The sequence below is a fragment of the Astyanax mexicanus genome, chromosome 13 (genome assembly GCF_023375975.1).
Source record: "Astyanax mexicanus isolate ESR-SI-001 chromosome 13, AstMex3_surface, whole genome shotgun sequence".
NCBI lineage: Eukaryota > Metazoa > Chordata > Actinopteri > Characiformes > Acestrorhamphidae > Astyanax > Astyanax mexicanus.
Window position 1 is genome coordinate 37,320,418 of NC_064420.1, and position 22,146 is coordinate 37,342,563.

Consider the following 22,146-nt stretch of genomic DNA (forward strand, 5'->3'; position numbering starts at 1 on the left):
AGCTCTGATTCCATCTATTCTGGATTTCCTGTGCATGCAGTAAAGTTGATGAAGAACCATAACATCAGTGTAGGAATATGGAGGACCCTGCAGGTGTTCTTACCTTCATCATCTGAAAGAGACAGAGCAAATGCTGGGAGCCAATCATACCCCAGCCAGGCAGAACCCACTGATCCGACACTAAGAGCATGAATTTTTCAATCTTACCCAAACGCACCTGGATGAGCTTGTGAAGTGTGGACTTCTGGACTGCTGGAATAATGTTCTGTAGATGAATTCATCAAAAGAATGAAGCCTTTAAGCTGACGTGAGTGCTGTTGTGACTGACGAAAACCAAACACTGCATTCCACAGGAAGCACCTCTTAATTTAGGTGGTGGTGGTGATGAATGTCTTACCATCATGAGCTACGTGATCTCAGGCCACCCAGCCTTTAAAGAGTGCAGCTGAGAGAAGCAAGACCACATCTGATTATTCAACATTTACTCTGCTAAAGAACATTTTCACACTTATTTGTGAACAAGAGAGGCAAATACAAACATGTATCACATCATTTTTACCATATGATGTGATACTGAACCAAGAAAAGTTTCATAAAGCTATTTGGGTTCCACCAGCTTTGTAGCATGCTAAACATGGGTAAGTGAGTGAGCTTTACATCTAAAAACAGCTAATTAAAATTTTGCATTAAGTTGATTTTTTTCAAAACTATTAGAAATATATAAAAATATGATAACACATATAAAACTGGGTGACTTTTAAATGCAATTTTTTTGCAATAGTTTACCACATTCTGACCAGCAGTTATTAAAATACACTATAAAATATAAAAGTTATGCAGATAATCTTCATAATTCATCTATTTTAGAGTTTCAGCAACACACACACTTTACCAAAATTATAAAAATAAATTAGTTAGCCATCCAACCTCTATATACAAAGACTGGCTAACAGAATAGGTCACACTGAAGAGCTCAGTGGCTTTAAATGTGGAATCGGAGGAAATCATAACTGGGTTTCTTGTGATCTTGACATGACAAGTTGTTTTGTTGAGATCACAAGAAAAAGTAGAAAAGTGCATTTCCTGAATGGAAATCCAGAACGGTTACACAGCTTAGTTCGCACATCATTTGAGGCGCCTAAGCTGTGACAAAGTGATTGCTGTGGTATGCCAGGTTGTTGCATTTGTGTTGTTAAGTGGTTGCTATGGTATCCCAGGTGGAGGCTGAGATGTTGCTAAGTGGTTAAGATGGCTGAGCCCCTAACAAATCTAGACCCACCTTCAAAAAGACTGAAAATAAAATTGAGCAGAGTTTCCAGGAAGAGCGAGTATGTCATTTTAGAAGAAGTAGAATAATTAAGATTCAAATCAGACAAACAAACTACTATGTACAAGAGACATACAGGTATGTTACTTTCCTTTTAAACATCTTTTCAACAGATAAGAAAAAGAACAGCACCACAGCTAACTGCTATCACTCCAGTTTAACCAGTTTAAACAGTGGCTGATTATCAGCCTGCAGCACTAGCTTAATTAAATATAAATGTGTCAAGCCATAAAGAGTGCCGTTTGATTGTGCATCTGTGTGTGTGTGTGTGTACATGACAGCGCAGAGAGAAAGTGATTGTATAATTTGTTTAATGGTAAAGTTCTGTTTAATCAGCTTTCTAAGATTTTGATATTTTTTAGCTTATCAGAGACAAATTTGTGTGTAAGGAAATATTTTCAAAAACAGAGAGAGATAAATTTACAGAGGGAATGCTTCATTTTAACATTTAAAAAACAGAGGGAATGAAATTTCTATTTTAACATAAAAAAAATAGAAATAAAAAAAAGGATTTTTTAAGATTTTTTTTTTTTAATACAAAAAAGGATATTTTCTTTTTACCATTAAAAAACAGATGGAGGGAATTTAGCATTTTATCATTACAAAAACAGAGAGAGGGATAGTTCCTTTTTATTATAAAAAAAAACAGATGGAGGGATATTTTCTTTTTAACATAAAAAAACAGAAGGAGGAATAGTTCCTTTTTTAATTGAAAAAAGATGGAGGGAAATTTTCATTTTAACATTTAAAAAATAGATGGAGAGATATTTTCTTTTTAACATTAAAAAAACAGATGGAGGGATATTTTCATTTTTACATAAAAAAAAAAACAGGGAGGGATATTTTTTTAAATATAAAAATATAGATAGAGGGATATTTTCTGTTTTTAACATTTAAAAAAACAGATGGAGGGATATTTTCTTTTTTAATATAAAAAAGACAGATGAAGGGGAAATTTTAACATTTAAAAAACGGTTGGAGATAAATTTCTGCTCCATAATATATAAAATAGATGAAGGAAAATTACCTTTTTTAACATTTATACATTTAAAAAATATTTGTATATGTGTAGATTTGGTTATGTTGCATGCCCATACCAGACGATCTACACACTGTGACTGTTGTTTGCTTCTTCTAAATAACAGCAGACACAACAACACCAAAACTGCTAATTCTGCTACTTCCCCCAATACTTTACACTGTCAAACTCACCAAGAGGAGAAAACGGAAGAACTGCAATTAAAAAGAAGAGGATCAGTCTAGAGCAAAGCTGAGCGTGAACATCAGTGTGGGATTCAAAAGCTGGAGGGAGCTGAGGATGTTCAAGGGCATGAAGTGTGATATGCTGACCTTGCTATATATCTGCTAGACAGGTAATTATTTTGCATAGCACATCTGAAGCTAACAATGTGGGCTGTGGGCTTCAGGAGGCTCAGACTAACAGTGATTATACCAGCATTCCAGTGTTGCAGCCTAGACACTGCACTTTCATATATGTTGAGAGTTAGTCTTTGAACAGTGGAAGAAAGTGTTGAATGAATTCCAAAACTGCTAGCTGAAGCTGATTCCCCACAAAATGACCACACCTCTAAAATGTAACATACAGTGGCATGCAAAAAAATTGGGCACTTCTAGTACAAATTTCTTGTACTACGAACAAGAGTAAAGAAAATCAATTTAGAACACTTGTACGACTAAAAAGTACCTTCAGGAAGATTGAGCAGATTGTGGAGTGGTGGTGCACTGTTCTACTGTGCAGTAGTACCAACATTAATATGGTCCTTATGAAAGAGTCACCAGATCAAGAGATTTTTTAGCATCCTCACCACAAAATCTATTCGCAGATGTTTTTAATGAACTAAAAAGCCTGGACCCAGTTTCCCAAAAGAGAGAGAGTGCTCAGTGTGATGCTTATTCGACCACATGTGAATTATCTCGAGGCTAAAAAGCTTTGGGCAGACCCACTCATTATCCATTTTGGAAACACGTCACACAGATAGGTGCACAACTTCAAGAAAAGAAGACCTCTCTAACTGTTAAGCATGAGGTGGATCGTTCATATTTAGGGTTGTGCTGCAGCCAGTGAAATATAGAACATTTTGCTGGTTAAGCTAAGAATGGATTTAGTGTAAGGTGATTCATCCACAAGACACCAACAGCAAGAATGGATGAGAAAAGAATTTAATGGTATATTAAATATTAACAATTTAATAAAAAGCCTACAGGGAGAATACAGGGAAAGGGGCCAAACTCCATCATCTGAAAGCAGCAAAGCAGATGTGTAAACATAGAGGGATTTTAAAGACATAGATGGAAGTAAAGATGAAGTAGCATTAGTCTTCTACTAGATCTTCCACTGAAGCTTTCATTACTGAAAAAAATAAAAAAATAAACAAGTAATGTTGCTTAAAATATTAAAGAAATATTCATTATCTTTAACTTACATCAGGTCAAATTTTACTGTTTAAACATGGTTGCCCCAACCTTGGCAGGCCACTTGTTATGAGTATGGGTAGATGGGTATCTTAATAAGTATGTAGATCTTCTCTTCAATATTTACTTCTGGCACTACTTCTAAATAGCTATTTAAGATGTCTCATGTATTTTCATGAAGTGAAGATGTGAACATGATGAGCAATTATCACTGTAATGAAGAATGGCTCTTTCAACTGGTGATTAATTAATAAGGTTGTGTTTGAGAGGCAGGAGGACACTTCAGGTAAGGTGCTTGACCATGAACACAAGCACCACCATCTAATAGACTACACACAATGCGTAGCTGAATTTACATTTGTTGATTAGTGCTGAGACAGATACAGTCAGATCTTCAGACAGCAAAGTCTGTTTAATCCTATTAGTGTTTATGACTGCTGACAGAGAACAATCTGATTGGCTTACTTCAGTTTATTTCACAGTAGAGCTGGGCGATATGGCCCAAAAAAAAATCTTCGATTTAAAAAAAAAAAAATTTTTTTTAAAGATTTAAATCGATTTTTTTCCCCTACTAAAAATCAAACTTAAGATGATAAAGAAATGGTTAAAACTAGTTCTTATTTAATTTGTTTTCACTTAAAATGTTCCCTTTGTGGTTAAAGTGCAACCAGAGGGAGGGAGGGAGGAGAAACTCAGAGAAAATCGATTTTCATAAAAACACATTGTCCTTAACTGTAAATTTGAATGAATCGATAAAATCGATTAATCGCCCAGCTCTAGTTCACAGATAAGACAAACACAAATAAGCTGAGCTCAAATGCAGTTAATTGTAATACACCCAGCAGCCACGAATGTCGAACATAGAACATAGAGTGTTGGGTAAAAAATAAATTGGGTTGATGTTAAATCCCAATATTGCGTAGATATTTAATTTGATTGAAAATAAAATTCACAAATCAAAAAACAACATTGGGTAAATATAACTTCAACATTAAACAGACTTTGAATTTTAGTTACTTTACATCTTGGCAAACTGATAATGTATCAATGTCTATCAGTGCTAGAATTTTTATGTTGTGTGAAAGTTAACATTATGAGATTAAGCAGATGTTGGATTTCGGTCATCATAGCTCAGAAATAAACATGGAATGTGATGTTTGGAACATCGCAACTTAATACCAACAAAATTCTGCAGATAGACCAGTTCAGTACCTGCACTTTCTTTTTCACAGTCATACTTCAGTAATATGTGCAGCTTGTGGTTTTGCATTGTCTTGTTAAAATGCTTGAAAATCTTTGGAAAAGGCTTAAAGGCAGATAGAAAAAATATAAATTCCTTCTAATCTTTCTTTGAGGAACATTTAAATATTTATTTTGTACATTTGTTCACAACATGGAGGTCATCTGCCTAACTTTAAGTCAAACCTCATTGTGCGAACACTGCTTTTGTAACAAATCTTGAAAACAATCACTTATTTGAAATGACAAACCTTTTTTATTTACATCATTACATCATTACTACCACTATTTTGTTTGGAATGTGTCATGAACCTAAAAATTCATGAGCTGATGTATAAGTACATATAAAAGAACACAGGCATCTGTTAGATGATGTATCGAAACCTGGTCACTGCACTGGCAACTAATGTTACATCAGCAGCGGTTCGAAAAGAAAGATGGTGGCTGACTTGATGTGTTGGAGGAGACATGCTAGTCTTCACTCACCTTGTATTAGGGACATTAGATATTAGGGACACATAGTAATGGGGAAGTCAATGGGAAATAATGAATAAATGAATGAATGAATGAATGAATGAATGAACACATACATAGAAATGTACATAGACCTGTTGGTTGCCAAACAGTGAACCCACAGCCATCTATATTGTTGCCCTTTCTACGTATGTGTTATAACTGATTATTAATGATTTTAAGGCATTTTCAACCTAATTAGTAACCATTAATAAACTAATTGTAAACCATTTATAAACCCTTTATAAAGTCTTATTTTAAAGTGGTATATTTACACTTATATAGAGCCTTTTTAGAAACACACACAGACATGGAGAAGATGGAAACTCCAACCAGATAGGGACTTGAATACAAGACCCCAGTGCTGGGAGGCAAATGTGCTAACCACTAAGCCATCATGACACCACACATGGGTGTCATGGTGGGGAGAAAATGTGATAAAATTAGAAAGACACTACTGAGGCATTATTAAGAAAGTTCTGCATGGATTTTATACAGTGATAGGTTAGTGAGGTTAGTCCTCCTACTAGACCTACTTCCTTCCAGTATCTAGTCTCTTCCAGTAAAACATTTGCTCAGATCAGTGTGGAGCATGGTAGCAGGAATGCAGGCCTCGGTGCAATCAAAGTGACTATTCTATCTCATCATCTTCGACTGCCCTGGCGTTCACTGGAGCCTGAAGATAGGAATCACAACACAGCATTGCAATCATGCTCGGAGTGTCCACATCTGTGACGAGCGCACATCGACAAGATCTGCCGGTACTTTTTGGAAATGTGGCAATTTCTCCTCTGAGCTTTTTCAGAGCAAAGCCGGCAGTCAGTTTAGCCCTTAGCAGAGCGAGGTTGTATCGTGACATCTGTTCTTGACAGCCATCTTGAAGCAAATAGAAGCACCTACCTCCACACAGTAATAACTTCTATCTGTCTCCCCTCCCCCTCCCTCTATCTGTGTGTGTGTGTCTCGCTCTGGCTGTCTCTCTAGCTCTCTGCAGGGTGAGAAAAGAAGGCATGGTTGAAGTGGCTTGGTGCTCTCCAGTGGGGCGAGCGGCGCAGTCAGTCAGTGTTATTAGACAGCTGTTGTTGTGTGTCCCGGCAGTGTTGGGTGATGTGAGCGCGAACAGGAGGGCTGCTCTCGGCCTCTAATGATATCCCACTCTCGCATTCCTGTCATAGCAGATCACTATTCCCTCGTCTGCTCCGAGAGACCAGAGAGATGTGCGTTTGGCCAGCCTTGCACATTCCTCACCCAATGCACACCATCAACCCCCCTCGCTCTATCCCTCTCTGCCTCCCTCTGTTTCTCACCAGGCTGATCTTTCTCTCTCTCTCTGTCTTCTCTGCTGGATTACATTGTTGTCCTCTGAGATATGTGAAATCTCCATTTTACACTTACTCCCTTTGGCGGCCTTCCAGGCTGTAAACCACTTGATTTTCAATGCTTTCTTTAATGACTTAAGCCTCTTTGGGCTTTGGGCTATCACAAATGTATGATCATTGCGAAAGAGGTGATGGCTTCATTTCCACTAACAGGAAAATGGCAACATGCCCACAGTTTTTTGCGTCATCACACTGTTACATCAGGGACAGTTTCAGCTACAAGATCCAGTAGACCAAGTGACTGTCACAGGAGTGTCCATTGTTAAATAAATGGATGGACATTACAATAGACATATATGAAATTTGTTTCTTTGCTTTCTCACTGTTTTTGATAGCTGTAAAGGAAAAGGGGAACAATAATAGGAGAAAGAGAAAGAAGTCGTAAAATTGACTTTCTGTGTAATAAAACATGATGAAGAGTACTATCCTTTGTTGAATAATTCACCACCATTTTCCCAAAGCTTTCCAAGATCCAGCAATTTTTTGCAGTTTGTTCCTTATTGGTAGAATCCAGAGATCCCTTACATGTAAAACGAGGCATTAAGAACTTTAAAAGTGCACAAGAAGCTTATTAAAACCACTGTTTACAAGCCATAGCGTTAGATATTCATTTTCTTAATGCCTCGTTTTAAATTTAAGGGATCTCCGAATTCTACCAATGAGGTGTGGATATACTTTAAGCCTGGATAATGGTGTAAAAAATGATTTATCTGCAAGGGCAAAATATGCCCCCTATCATCCATTCTAAAGCATGTTTGGGTAAAATGCACAAAATACTGGATCTCAGAAAGCTAAAAGGAGAACCGAGGCTATTCAAAAAAGGTTAGTATCATGTTTATCATGTTTTACTAAACCAAAAGTAATTTTTACACCAGAGTTCTCCTTAAGTTTTGGGATTTACAGTAATGCCTGACAAATGTGTATGCTTTTGACGTTTGTTTGTGCACACATATACGTACAAAGTTTATATATGTCCCGTAATGTCACTTTTGCAATGATGAATGTCAATAAATAGAGAATGAAAAAAAAAAAATAGAACCAGTAGACCACAATCAGTTTTACAACCTACAAAAGTGATGGAATTATTACTTTGAAAAAAATATCGGACTTTAAAAATTAACTAAGTTACTTCATGGATTACTTGATTTTAAAAGTAATTAAGTTACTTTCACATTACTTTGTTAGTTACTTTCAGCGGCTGCCGACAACAAAAGGGGGCTCGCTGTGTGTGTGTGAGGTGGAGAGGGGGGGGGGGCTTGATTGTGTGTGTAAATGTTCAGCACGTGTGCTAGTTTTAGCTTGTTAGCTCACTAGCCTGTTGTTATTTTGGGGTGGTTGCATTCGACAGCAGCCATTGTAAGTTCCAGCAATAAGGCAACAACTGTGTTCCTTTATCCTGATTACTGCCTCTTGACCGTGGTCGCGATGCTCAAGGGAGCTAGTTTCCTCCTTAGCTCCGTGGACCAGAACAAAAACTTTCCCTTCCACCTGTTCTGGAGTAATACCCAAACTTTGGTTCTTTTCCAGTGGAAAGATGAGCAGAAACTGGATTAAAGTGAAGTACTGGGCATTTATTGTAACCTGTTTGGTCATGACATGTAAATAAAATAAGTGGCCATGCTAAAACAACAAAAATGAGCGATCCACACTACAACTGAAAAATACATTGTTTCAACACATCCAGCCAGACGCTACAATACAAAAAAGGACAGTGACTTGTATATGTAACTTTAATCTGATTAATGGATTGTAAGTAAATGGCCAGATTAGAGTAATGTTTTACTAAGTAACACCTTACTGACATCACTTGTTGGCTCTAGTCATAAATCCAAGATAACTAGTAACAGAAGTCAAACCTGCTGACCTAACCTTTCACCCACTTGTTTCAAACTGAATACAGTTGCAGAACAGTTTCAAATACACTTCCTTTCACATTCAAGACAAATGTTCGTATTGTTTTTAGCTACACAACATGTCTATTTGTTCTACAGATAATAGTATGTTAGGTAAATTCTACAAATAATTGGTTTTCACGTGTTGTCATGGATAAGTGGTGGGATTTTTGAAGCTCTCTGCTGGGATGTTGGCCTGTGGTCGCCTGGTGGGCCTGGGGTGAAACTGTGCAGGGAATAGATGTTCTCCAGGGGCCCTGAAGACAGAAAGCACCTTGACCTTGTGTGTAATGAGCGTCCTGTGATAGATAGCCGTGCCAGCTTGCTCACTCGCCTTTCTGTGGGGCTGTCCGATTTCCTAGACGCAGATAGATTGGTCTTTGTTTTTCCTCGCACCTTCACCGCCCAATTAATCTTCTCTGAGTCCATCCTCCTGGCTGCCTCTAGCCAGGCAGACGGGGCCTGGGCCGGCGGGTGATAAACTCGCGCGCCAGGGGTAAATGCACCGCGGCCTGCCCGAATATCACCACCTCTGAGAGCTGCTGAAAGAAGATGTTTAAATGCATAGCCACTGGGGCTTCTTTCACCTTGGATTCTATAAAAGACTGTATTATTTATCCCTGCACGTCTCGGCGCTATTCATCTCAGCGGGAAATATTTCCAACCCAAACTTCAACCAGCAGTTCGCCCGCGCTCGAAAGGCTTAAAGCTGCATGTTGATTTGTTGACCTGCTAACTGTTCGCTTTACAGCTCCCGAGACAACAAGCTGCATTCCGGGGCATGAGGTATGATATCCAGCCTGAGGGCAGTATAACCTCAACAACGCCCAAGATGACGTTTCCCATTTGCACACAGTATATAAAAGATTTGGTTACAAGCACTGTTTTCTTAGGATGCCATCTGTCATTTGCTCATTCAAATTAATGGGATGGGTTAGCAACACACTTGCAGCTACAGTATGTTTAGAACAGTAGAGTGTAGGTATCATTTTCATGGTGATATCTTGAGGTGTGGCATTTTTTGGGCTGACACACAGCATTTACAGGCTTTGAATTCTCAGCATAAGTAACACAGTAACTATCTAAATACTTCTTTTCAAAGTCGCTATTATAGCAGCAGAATGTTTAAAGCAGGAGTCTGAATATTCCAAAATATCAGTCAGTCTTTTCAAGTAGAAAGTTTTACCAGGAATGCTTCTAGAGGTCAGATTTTCATATTAGGAAAGTCGGAAGAGCCTTGCCAACCCTGAGTTCAGAATCCAAAATGCTGTACGACACATCAACAGTAGTAAATTCAATATTAAGCACTTTATTGACACTTTTATCTTTTTGTGTGTCTTTAAATAAGTTTTACACAAATACTGTTCAACATCTATCTATGGATATGCTTCCATTATGCACTGCATAATAAGCCATATATGTCATTATTAACTGGTAACTGCTATAACCTGGGACAATGCTGAAAACCATTCAGTATGTGATATTCTCAATGTTTAACTGAAAAACAGTTTACTTGGGTCCAACATCACACATCCAAAATAAATAAAATGCAGCATTACAATAAATGGTATCAGTGGTGTCTTGCAAACACCTCTGCAACATCTAATATATTGTTAGAGGAAGAATAAAAAAATAGTTATCCTCAAATATGTGATTGAGCTCTTGTTCTATGAATGATTAAATATACTATGAATGATTAATATTGAACTCTATGTATAACTGAAATGTGATTGAATTCTATGTATGATCATACTATGTGATTGAACTTTTGATCTATGTCTTGAACTCTGTGCTAAAGTAAGGTTGACTGACTTTTACCGAAAGGGAAGTTAGAAAAACCCCTGACTGCGCAGGAGCAGATATTAGCTATTGAGACATAAATATCTGTAAATCCATGCTTACACTGCAAAATCAACTTTTGGGAAAGAGGGCTGTCCATAGGTTGACGCAGGGGCAGTAAGGCTATGGACCAAATGAACTTCTTCTTTTTGTACCTGTAACTTCCTTATTTTGAGGTATAAAGAACTGTCTGAAGATGTCTGTAATCAGATCGAATTCGCTAATTGGTGATTCGACCTCCATATGCATATGAGCTTCAATAAACGGCAAGCTGATCTGATTCCTGCGACTCTGGGCTTCTTTGAGTAAATTCTTCTAACAAATATTTATTATAAAAACAGAGTGATCTGGTGGGTTATTTGCAAGGATTTTCCTAAGAGAGGATGTTCAGGATTTGTTCAGGTTTACACACTCAATTTTCCCTGTTTTTATTCTACAATATACTCAACAATTCACCTGCATTAAAACTTTTTAAAACATTAAAACAACAACTAAAAATCACTATTGGAAATTCGTGATTCTTGCATTTAAAGGGTTTACCCCTGGAATACCCCTGGATAGACAGCCAGTTCATCAAAGGGTACCACACACATCTATTCACTCAACCCTAGAGGCCATTTAGTGTGGACAATTCAACCATCCATTATGTCTGTTTCTGGGAGGCGAGAGGAAAGTGGATGTCCAAGTGGAAATCCACACAGATAGAGAGAACAGACTGCCTCAAAATTAACAATAATTAAAAATAATAATGTAGGCAAAGAAATGCAAAAGACCAACAGTACAAAACCACATAATCAATAATAGTATTATTTACTAATGTGACTCGACCCAGCTACTCCATGTAATAAATAGAATGATCCAGCCAAGACTGTCAATCACTTCATTCTTAGGTGTGTAATCCCACCTTTTTATGATACAGCAAAACAATGTTTAAAAAAATTATTTCTGTGGGGGGAAAAAAATTGCATTACTATAGAGAAAACCAGCTAAATGGAATATTTTGACATAGAACCATATGGGGATGGGCGAAGCTGCACATCATACTGCTTTTATAAAGACGTGCTGTCATTGGTTCCAATTCTTAGTTCATGATGGCCTTGATATTTGTTCACTTGATCCTGGTTGAGATTTCATGAGCACTTCTGCATTAATGTCTTTAAAAAGCAGAAGTACATGCACACACTAAGGTATTTCAATAATTACTGACAATATTTAATTCAAGGATGCCCAAATCTCACCTTAGCCAAAGCTCTGCCCTGGATAATAACATGGATGTGTGCATTCCAAAATGCTCACAGTCATTCCAAGATCACAGCGAGCCTAACCCAATTCAGGAGATGCCTTCAGCATGTAATCTCTCTCTTCCAGAATTATTAGTCATGTATGACACAGTTTCTCAATACCTTAAGACTTTACATGATCTCCACTTTCAGGCTGTATTCCGGTCTAATTACTACACTCCGGGATTACAAGTGGCAACATGGCAGTAATCAGATGCTGCTCTAAATCCCTGAGATGAGGGGCTTTTCACAGGCTCAGCAACGCGGATCTGTCGAGCACACTGCACCAAAAGCCCCCGAAGATGCATGAGTCCAATCTCAGCAGCCTGCTGTGGGGAGAGGGATGAGGCCAGAGAGGAAATGTCTGTTTTTAATATGGAGAGCCTGCTCTGCTTCCATTACAGGCTGCTGAGGGAAGCCAGGCTCTGAATGAGCTGATATGGATCTGGAATGCAATTTGGCTCCACTCGCCTACCATGTTCTTCTAGAGTAGCTTTATGAAAGGTAGGCTAAAGATTACAGTGTGCAGTTATCTGGTTATACCAGTGGGCTGCAGATGACACTCTATATTAAATACAACCTTTAACACCAGTAATATTTACGTGGAGAGGACAAAATGGCTGGACAAGGTGGTAATAGCAGGCCTTGTATTAGATGGCTTGGAAATGTAATGGTGTATCACATTTCCTGGAAGAAGCTTTTACAGAATGCTGTGTTTAGTTTAATCAGACACTTTTGTTACGCAGACATTTACAACCTGCACATATTAAAACTGTCCATGTCTACAATGTAGTAAGATTAGATTTTTTACATGTAGCAATAGAAATATACAAATATTTAAACACCTGGGCTCTCAAGTCCCATGCATTTCAAGCAGTTTCACACACTTACACGCCACACCTTGTACCCAATGCATTGAAATTACTAGGACAACCAAAGTGCACCACTGTTTTTTAACTATAGACGAAAAGCAGGCATCAAGTGGTTTCCCACATAGTTCTGAAGAAGCTTGCCACACACCAGTCAATACAATGAGAAGTGTAGCAACCTAACAGCCAATCAAAACATCAAAACGCTCAAACAATCAAAGCACGATTGTATCCCACCATTAACTTTCCAAAGAAGACACTGCAGACTACATAGTAGTACATAGTACATAGTAGCCTACAATATAGTAAGATTAATACTTGCATCATAAAAAAGAGCTGATGTTGAGGAACATTGTCTCCAGTTAATAACATTAACTATCAGTTTGAGCAGTCTATGAGCTTCTCTAGCCACTATAATCTTAGGTCTTGCTCATTTCAGCAGGGATTTTTGACAAGGGTGTTTCGTCCTAAAGGTACACACTTCAATGAAAACTCAGTATGATTTTTTACACCACACGAACACAACATTAGCTTTAGTAGTACCTCACGTAAAGGTGCAGCTCCAATCCCCAGAGTTTTGTATTACTAATGCCTAAATTGGCTAAAGCTTAAGTAAATAAAAAATCATATTTTTTGTTTCAAATTGGTCCTTACTCATGTTTCACAGTTACTTAAGATACACACGCTATATATCCAAATGTTTGTTGACATCCCTTCTAATAAATGCATTCAGCTACTTTAAATTGAACCCATTGCTGACAAAAAATGTGCAAATGCACATACACAGCTTGTCTTGTTATAGAATTGGATCCTCTGGAACAGATAAACATAAAGCCACTGTCACTTTGCCAAAAGCCAAGCCTTCTCTAGAAACCTCTTCTACAAAAATTTGTCATTTGTAGGTGAATAAAGGTGCAGCTATAAAAATTGGTCTAGTGTTGTTAGACATATACAGTATTTACAGCATCTCTTACTGATTGTTTTTCATTGCTTTTAAGTCTTTTTTTTACGTCTTTTTGACTGCAATTAATGAATCAATCACAGAGCATGTAAATCTTGTTTGTCACCTGACACCTCTATTTGAAGGAAAACAGAAAAAAAAATACAACGGAATTTGCCAAAAAAAAAAAAAAAGGATTTCACAGGGTCCTACTTATGTCACTGACTACATAATTACATAATTTCTGAAGTATAAAAGTGTTTAGTGCACAGCTGCTATTTTTCTGTGTATTTTTCTATTATTACCCAGAATTCTTCACACATTCAATTCATAGAATAAAATAATTATTTATAAATTGTTACTCTCACATAACCACAAATGGCAGTAGAATCCTATGCTTAAATTTGTGGCTAAATTGAGTCAAATTTTTCTGTTTTATATCTTTTTGTCACGCTGGTTGCTGAGATGTGTTGAACAGCTTCTCTGTTGTGTCTGCTAGCAGTTGGTGCTAGCATGTTGTAGCATGACAACATTAGCCAACACTAGTCTGTACACTTTACCTCAAATATCTTTTTTTTTATCTCAAATACTTGCTGCATTGATAGCTCAGTGGCATGTGGACAATGATTTGAAAAATATAAATCCCTACCAGTGGTTGTGATAATAAGCTAGTTAAGGTTAGCTAACCTTGTTAGCTGAAGCTCAGTGCTTACCTGTTTACAAGACACATAGCCAGCTTGCCATCCCTCTTGTAGTCCTTCTGGGCTCTAATCGGTCTCCATCCATCAGACACAAACTCCATTTCTTGTCACAGAGCTTTTAAGAAGGATGACAGGACTGCAGGATGCTGTGTTGTGCAGAATCACATGTCAGTGTTTTAACTTAGCTAGCATTTTCCCTTAATATCTGATGACACATTCTGATGTTAGAACAGAAACTAGCAAAATTAAAAAAAATTACATATGAAAAATAATTACCAATATAATTAATTAAAATGTAAAACATAATCTTTTTATTTATTTAAATTAGTCTTAGTTTAATCTAGACTTTCCCCACCTGTAAATACCCTTCATTGGCTGTTGGAGTGAAACACGGCCTTAGTTTTATTATTACCACACCTAAAGGTACAGCCTTCATCCCTAGAGTTCTATTTATTAGCCACGAAAACCTACATTAATTTCTATTTCATCTAAAGCTTCAAAACACAGTCCGACACAGTTAAGGTAAGCTGCTGTGATCAAGTAGTCTTTGGGGACTACTATTTGTTGCACAAAGCTTAAATAGTTGGTGTAGTAACTTACCTTTCTGTGAGAGAGTTTTTGAGTTTCAGACATATAGAAATGTGTGCTTAGAACAGTTAAAACTTCACTTGTATTACACATTACTCCTATTAAAACAAGATTTTACTAAAATATTACATATTTTGACTGTAAAAAAAACTACAGTCCTAAAGTCTAATTCTAGAAAAATATATATATTGTTGATATATCTAATAAATAATATATTTTATGACCATGAAATTCATTCTGCTGTTTTAACAAGAGCACATTCACCCATTTCTGCTGTCCTGCCTGGGTTTCTGTGTATTAGCCTAAATTAGACTAAACTAAAACAACTTGAGCTAGTTAGCTACGTCTTTTGTCAACCACCCACAGTCTGTTGGAATGCTGGGTTAGCATAGCTGGCTAATTCCAACAGGTCTTGTCACCAAAACTGTAATTCTAAAAAAACTATTTTCTTTCAAAGTCAAATGAATCCAGGATATTAATCTCCACACCAATAGCGATCTCCTGAAAATACTCATTTGGTTAAGTAAAGCATTTCAATTTATTTTCAGTAAGCTTAGATTTCCAAGTGGCTGATTATAGGGGGCATCACACTAGCTTAACTACTTTACGATCAGTGTCCACAGCAGTAGCTACTTTAGAGTGCATTTTGGTTACTTTAAGCAGGGGTCACTAATAGGCGGACCGTGGTCCGGGTCCGGACCCAGACGTTGTCCAATCCGGACCCAAACCGATAAACTGCTGAGAAGGATTTAATTCTGACTGTGTTCATTTAAAGCAGTGGTTTACGTGCTTTACAGCGCAGTAAACTTACAGACCAATCACGTGTGCTGTAAGAACATCAAGCGCTCTCCTCTGCCAATCAGATTTGTGCAGATGCGAGCGGGCGGAGCCACACAGGCGAAGCAGGCGGTGAGAAGTGGGAGAATAAAGCGAGAAAAGCTAATACAGATGGTGCGCACCAGATAAAAACAATAAAATACTAAATTTATAAAACATATTAACAATAATGTAACCTCACGGTTTTACTTTTTAAGAGAAACTTTACTTAAAGAGAAACAACCGAGACTTTACTCCACCTGATCAGAACTCCTCAGCAAGAAAAAAAAAAACTCCCTCGCTCGCAGGCGCGCTCTCCCTACTCCCAAAACAACCCTACCTCAAAACTAAGGCAACGCCCAGGGGACAAAAAGCATTGGCAACTCCCCCATCAGTTTTACCCACAACATAATAAAGTATGCTACAGTAATAATATTAAATAAAATAAAACTACTGTTTAAAAAAAACAACAGCTGATATTTTGGCCAAGTTCAGCAAACATTTCTCCATATATTGTATGCTTTATCATACATGTAATTATTATCATGACAGGCTGGCCTAAATCTAATATAAATAAAATCAAATAGAATAAATATAGCATTTTGAAACAAAGTGAACATACAGATTCACATTATTAGACTCGATATGTTAAATTATTGAGGGTGTTTCCATTTATTTTATGATGTAATTATTGTGACAGGCCTATTTAAAACAGTACATATTGTTGAAATATACTAGTATGAGTAATTTGTTTTGTCTTTCAGTTGTTAACATTGGTGACGGTCCGGACCTTAGCCTGATGAAATTTTCTCTAACTGGATCAAACTGAATTCTAATTAAATACCCCTGGTGTAAACAGTCTCTGGACCCAACCAATATGGCGGCGACGCTGGATTACGCTCCAGCCAGTAATGAGGAGACTATGTATATTATGTTTACGTGTATAGATAAAGGGCAAAAAATACTGTCCCTCTGCCAGTGGGCCTACCTGACGTCCTGTAGCTGGTGTTTTTGTTTGGGTAGATGCTGGCTGTGATTAATGGCTGGTGTTAATTTACCATCAGCTTCCTGTACAAAACAGACCCATTATCTTACAGTGTTACCCTCAGACCTATGCCCCTCACTGTATGGAGCTTCAGTGAGGTAGCGGGAGTAGGAGAAGTGATTAGGGATTTGTTTTTCTGTGGATTGGAAACAGGCCCCGGGGTTAGCAGCAGCAGAATTGTTCATTTCACCACCACCACCTCCTCCTCCTGCCCCTGCCTCCCTCTCCTCTCAGCCTGTGTGTGGCACCCCCTGGGGGGAGCTGAGAGGAGTACATGATGGAGAAAACACGGATCCCTCCCGGCTCGCCCGCGTCTCTGGTGGCTTCCCGTTTAATGCTCTTAACGGCTGTTGAGGAAAGGAAACTGGCACACGGCTCTGTTTGTGCAAACACGACCATATCTCACACCATTTCAGCTCCACCTCGCTGAGAAGCTCTCCGAGGAAGGCATTAAAAAGAGAAGGTGAATATAAGAGATCCTATTAAACTCTGTAGGAAAGAAGTACTGTGTAGAAATAATCAGTGTTGCTATGTTGGATATATTATTACAATGTTAAACTTTAATATCCTCTCTTTTTTAAACATGCCACATTAAAAAACAGCAGCAGCAGCAGTGAAATATGCGCAGGGGAGTCCTCTAGTGGAGGAGATGAGCACAGACAGTGGGCCCAGCAGTGAGTGGAAAAATGAGGTACTACAGGAGGCTCATTCACATTTCATACCTTTCACAAGAGGAGGGGCACTAAAATTAAGTAAATTAACCACTTACCAGGCCAGGATTTTTGTCAGTTTTCTGATTGACATTACATCCCTAAATCCTGAGGATTTCTATTCAAGCGTTACATAAAAAGCTTTCATGTTTGATAAGGAACGTTACTGAAAATAATTATTGTATATGATTGTGAGAGAAAGTTTAGAAAAATAGTTTATCTGAGTAAATCTGCAACTGTCAAAATATACTGAATGAAATAATAAAATTGGCTCTTTCCTGAACTTCATTTTGAAATCAATACAAATCCTAAATACAATTCAAACAGTTCATGTCCTCCAAACCTTTCGTTTCATTATGGTTGTCTAGTTTTTATGTCTATTTTCAAATGTGCAGAATTTAGCTTGGTTCCTGTTACTGATCTGAAATCACATTTTTTAACGAACTGATGATGACTTTCATTTTATAGTATTCGAGTTTCAGCACATGCTAGAGTTACTGGTCTCCTTTACATTAAATTTTGTTGATTTTCTCTGCAGTCACATTGTGCTTGTTAATGAAACTCCTTTGCCAAATGCATAGCAACATTAATTTTAAGCATTTTTTTGTAACTACAACACTTCACACTTCTTTTCCCCACTCTTTTTTGCATAGGCATTTAGTTCTGAAACATTCTTGGGTCAACTTGGGTCAACAGCAAAACTAGCATTCTTCCATAAGCATTCTAGACATTACCTTGTAAAGAGAAACATCAACAGACCATGAAGAAAGAAAATCACAGAGGTTTAATCCCAAATTACACACTATGGTTGACCAGCTTGGTTATTCTATCTAACAATTTTTTTGGTTTTAGTAGAATGTTTTCTCTTTTCTCTTTTAGTAGAATGTTTCTTAGAATGTTCAACCTGTCAAGTTTTTGAGTATTTTTAGAATGTTTTTAAAAATTCTGGTAACATTACCGCTATGTCACTTGTATTGATGTTTTAATTTTAATTTTTTGGAATATATCTTTTAACATTTCCATAATATTAGTATTTGTTTAGCTGGAAACGGTATGTGAGAAACTTTCTAATAACATTGTGATGCAAACCATTATAATGTCACATGTTTTGGAACGTTCCTGGAACATTATTTCTGTAACGTGGCAGGCCAACCTTCCTGGAACCTCTTCATACAGTATATAATCTAACTTTTCCTTTTAGCTGGGATGGTGGTCATGCAGATCATCCGTTCTTGTAGACCGGCTTAACCATCAAACTCTTACCCTCCATTGGTCAGAAGCTAAACTGGCCAACCTAAGCTGTCTTTTCCAGCAGGGCAGTTTTACTTATGAAATTTGATTACATTTATTGTTTTATGAAGCAATATTTATTTTTTGCATATTGTTTACTAAAGTAGATATATAGATAGGATGATTCAAATACTTTTAAAAATATAGAATTTTGTTCACCATTTAATACACATTAAATGACTAGATCATTTCTGTATTTTATACCTTAATCACTGTTTAGTCTAACGTAACAAGTTTGAAATGTTCTGTATTATTGTAGTAGTATTAAAAGGTAATCTGTATCTGTGTATTTACTGAACGTTGTATCTTTTTGTCTGTGTTTTATTCACAGCCTGTCTTTGTGTCCTCAAAAAATGACCTGCCTTTACCAGCAGGCTCTGCTTGCTATTCATCCGAACAGGAGCATTGTGTAAACTGTGTTCGACAAATAATATCCAGCATGCTCAAACACGGTCAGGTTTTTGAAGCAGGTGTGTCAGTATTGAATAAAGAGGCAGCCTCTTGCTTCTCGTAAAACAAACGAATGAAATTTGCGAGGGTCATAAACTGAATTTAGAGCTCTCAGGAACAACCTGCAGACTTTAAAATTCATCTCAAAACCTTTTCTCTTTCAGTTCGTCCGCTCTTCTGGCTGTGCTGCAGTTTGGGAGTTGGAAAAAAAAACAGGAAATAAAAACAATCATTTACATAATAGCATTTTACCCCTCTTATTGGCTAACACACGCAGCTGTTGTAAACATGTTAAGCCATTAGAGCCACATTAGGGGCCAGCAGTGGACAGTGGAGTGGATGTAAATGAGGGACGCTGCTCTTCAGCAGTGAGTTAAAAGCTGGGCGTGTAAACACTGATAATAGCTTCTGTGCTTGAGTAAACCTTTAGCCAACAGACTCATAATGTGTGTGTGTGTGTGTGTGTGCTCTGTGGTCTAGCTGTATTATGCAGTGCTCAGCAGCTCTCTGTGTGTGTGTGGGAGGTTAAGCAGCTAGTCCTCCATTTTGAGTGAGCTGCTCTTGGTTTGGAGTAACCGCAGTGAGAGCAGGGCTGTGAGGTTACAGGGTTGTCAGTCTGTCACTTTCACTTTGTTGTGGATGAGTCTAGTTCTCAGACCAGCTGAGCGTCAGCACCATACTTCACTCTGGACACTCTGCAACCTGTGTGGGCTTTTTTCAGTGAGTTTACCAAGTGTTAGCATCCTTATCAGGAATCACCAGCACTGAAAAAGGCCAAACTTGCGGATGCAGCCTGTAAAGACTGAATTTATGTGGCTTATGATTGGGCTGTAGGGGTGGGCAATATTATATCGTATACAATATATCGTGACACAGAAGTATCATGATATTAAAAATCCATATCGTGATAATAGGGCTGTTCTGTCTTAAAAGTAGTCTATTATTTACTGTGAAGCTTTAGGTATATTTATTGTATAATTATTTTAGTTTGCAGTTTATAGGCATGCACTAAATATTCTGCAATATTTTTTTGCTGCATTATATTATTTTATGCTATTTATTTTGCCATATTATGATTATACTGTTATACTATTATACTATACTCCTGAAATGAATTAATTATTTTAGTTTTCCTATATCGCCAAGTATATCGTTATCGCAAAAATACCCTGAAATATCGTGATATTATTTTAGAGCCAAAACTCACACTTTCTTATTGGCAGAATAATGTCTAATACTGTTACATGCCTGCAGGGTAGGAACAAATATTAGAGTGACTTTTTTAACTACAATTTTTTAACTAACTTTGGTAAAAGGCAGTTTTTTTTAAATAAGTTGCCTCAGCCTACTCAAGAGTCTACTGATATTTGATTTTATAAACATCCCGTTTATTTAGAAAAATATGTATATTTAAATGGAAATTACTGTTCAGTACTATTTAGTAGTTATTTTTATACTGTTTTTTACTAATAAAAAACATTTTAAAAAACCCTTAAGAGACAACTTGAATGTGTTCTTTCCTTTCAGCCAATGGATTTGGTTTGAACATAACTACCTTAAATTGGATTGGCCAGATTTAGTTGCGATTTGAGCCATTGGAAAGAATATGGAAAAATAAATGCAGTGTCAATTGACCACCAACATCAGCAACATCAAGCTAGACCACCAGCATAACCAGGCTGGTCAAACTGACCACGATGACCAAGCTTGACCAGTGACATGTCCAAGGTGGTTGACCAGCATGAGCAAAATCAAACGTAGCACACATTATGCCAGTAAAGAGCTGGTGAACCAGATAGCTTACCAATAAAATATCAAAGCCTTTCAAGGCCACATACAACGACTACTTTGGGAGCTTTTTGAATCAATGCTAAAAGGCCCACCAAGGCTTGTTTGTGCTAGGCTAAAAGCTAAGCCAGATGACATTCTTTAATTTCTTAAGCTAGCTAAAACCAAAGCTCCATTATTATTTTATTCCCGTAAACCCACCAAAAATAGAATGAACAATCACACATTTACTTTAGACATTAGCAAAAAAATGTATGCTGCATTTTATTTGATATGCAAATAGGAACTCAAACACCCCACAAGTCTACATTTCCTACTCTGAACCTCAGGAGAGCTTCTCCAAACTCCAAGATGGCTGCCCTGTACATGAACAGTATTATTATACATTTTTATATCAGTGGTGTGCAGTAAGGCCCTTCTTACCCTTCAGAGAAGGGGTGACAATAGGTGCATGTAAATAGTTACATATTATTTAATCAGGAAATATGTATTATAGTTGTTGTGAATTATAAGCATATATTTTATAAATTTGGTAAAATAAAAAACAGCAACTAATTCAAAGCATTAGTCTGCGTTTTTCAGATAAGAGGGACTCTTATCTGACTGACAGCTGTTCTAACCAATCAAAGCTTTTTAAAATGGCTTCTGCCCACGTGTTTGCGCAGGACAATCGAACCAATCAGATTCATGATTTTCACTACGGGGGCGGGGCCATGGCTGTCTAACCCCTTCTTGGCACTGAACAGGGTGCATGCGGCGGGTGGAAGGGGGGTGGGGTGTTGCAGAAGGGGTACCCACTATATTAACTGCACACCACTGTTTTATATCAGTTCTATCTATCAGTGTTTCATGTTTAAAACTGGGATATAAAAACAATGGTAAACTGGGACATAAAAAGTGGTACATATTTTGTTTGGACTCAACATTGAACACTATTAAAGAACTGTCAAACCAGTTGTGATAAACTCCATAGTTTTTAGCTAACTGTTTTTGGATATGATTTGATATAGTGTACACTTCTGAATATTTAACTTGAGCGTAGCCAAC

At 37.4% G+C, this 22,146-nt stretch overlaps 1 long non-coding RNA gene across 1 annotated transcript; it reads right to left on the minus strand.

The window, feature by feature from the left end:
• Positions 1 to 3,550: 3,550 nt before the first annotated feature.
• On the minus strand, positions 3,551 to 17,046 carry LOC111194018 (uncharacterized). The gene is made up of 3 exons (XR_002650840.2): positions 16,805 to 17,046; positions 14,425 to 14,558; positions 3,551 to 3,698 (listed from the first exon to the last, which is right to left on the minus strand). It is a non-coding gene; the product is annotated as an uncharacterized LOC111194018 (long non-coding RNA).
• Positions 17,047 to 22,146: the final 5,100 nt, after the last annotated feature.